The sequence below is a fragment of the Trypanosoma theileri genome (genome assembly GCF_002087225.1).
Source record: "Trypanosoma theileri isolate Edinburgh chromosome Unknown TM35_Tth_30_V1, whole genome shotgun sequence".
NCBI classification, from domain to species: Eukaryota; Euglenozoa; class Kinetoplastea; order Trypanosomatida; family Trypanosomatidae; genus Trypanosoma; species Trypanosoma theileri.
The window spans coordinates 417,030-417,751 of record NW_021639872.1 but is presented as its reverse complement, the minus strand read 5'-3'; positions in this window follow the sequence as shown (position 1 = coordinate 417,751).

The window sequence follows — 722 nt, the reverse complement described above, 5'->3', positions numbered from 1 at the left end:
CACCATGGAGCGCACAGATGATTTCCACTCGGACCACTCCTGTGTTTCCATAACTTTTTATTGAACTCTTGAATACTTCCAAAGGCCTATTTTTGTTCAGAGTGCCAGATGGCTATGCTATTCGAACCATTCCCACTTTGACAAAGGCTCATCTGCTCTCATCGTCAAAGTAGGTGCCTTCGCTCATGGGGTCATGTGCGGCCGTTAGCTCTTGAAGAATAGGGTCATTTTGTAGGTGCTGTGTCAGGGTGTCTTGGTTGCCAATTTGCCCTGTCGCATTTTTACTGATGATCCAAGAATAATTCTCTTTCTTCATTATCGGCTCATTCCACACACAGAAATGCTGGTGATTCCTTAAAATACTCCGGAGAACTCACAATTCCTCTACATGGTGAAGATGGAAATGGGGAAAGAGTTCCTTCTCCTCGAAGGTTCAAACACCATCCATATGGTACTTCAGCTGCGGGGATAAAAAAATAATAATATTTTGGATTCGTCACGNACGCTGGTAAATTAACGTGGACAGTTCACAATTTCACCGACCCTAGGAAAAATATATACAGTTGGGCGTAAATACCCGCACATAATCCTGGAGAACGCTGCAGCGTCGTAGAAAGAGAATGGCAATTTCACAAGGCCCCATGCAAACACTAGAATTGCAGCACCTTTTCTTTGACAACACGTAGGCGAGAGAAAAAAGAATAGAGAAACGAAAAAAAAAA